The following is a 758-nucleotide window of genomic DNA, read 5'->3' as shown; positions in this document are numbered from 1 at the left end:
TATCATGATAACTCACACATCATAAACCTGATAGCTTATGTACCTCAGTCCTGATAACTTTGACAACCTGGGAGGGGGGGTTGTTGAAATATCCTCTGGTCACTTTTTTATGAATATCATGGCAACTCAAACATCATAAACCCGATAACTTCGGCGCGGGGGCGGGGGGTGGGGGGAGGGGGTTGATGAAATATCCTCCGATAACTTTGGTGCGAATAGTATGGTAACTCGCACATAGGAGACCTGATAACTTATGCACCCCGGTCATGGTAACTTTTCGTGACAAGGGGTGATGAAATATACCCTCGGTAACTTTTATGTGAATAGCACGGCAACTCACACATCGCAGACCTGATAAATTATGTACCCCGGTCTTGGTTGGTGACCGGGTGGGGGAGGGCGCCTGTTGAAATATATCCCCAGTTATTTTTTGTGTGAATAGCATGATAACTCACACATCGCAGACCTGATAACTTATATTCCCCACTTCTGGTAACTTTGGCGACGATGATGAGGGGTGGGGGAGGGATGTTGGAAAAAAGTAGTTGAATACCCCCTCCCCCGGTAATTCATGTATAGTTATCATGGTAATATAAGCACCGTAGACCTGATAACTTAGGTACAAACATGACGGTAACTTTAGACCCGAATAAAAAGTTGTTGAAACATACCCCGGTTACTTCTATGCAAATAGCATGGTAATATATGCATCGCGGACCTGATGACTTAGGTACAAATACCACAATAACGTTGACCCG

The sequence above is a fragment of the Triticum aestivum genome, chromosome 2A, assembly GCF_018294505.1.
Source record: "Triticum aestivum cultivar Chinese Spring chromosome 2A, IWGSC CS RefSeq v2.1, whole genome shotgun sequence".
NCBI classification, from domain to species: Eukaryota; Viridiplantae; Streptophyta; class Magnoliopsida; order Poales; family Poaceae; genus Triticum; species Triticum aestivum.
This window is presented reverse-complemented; position numbering follows the sequence as displayed.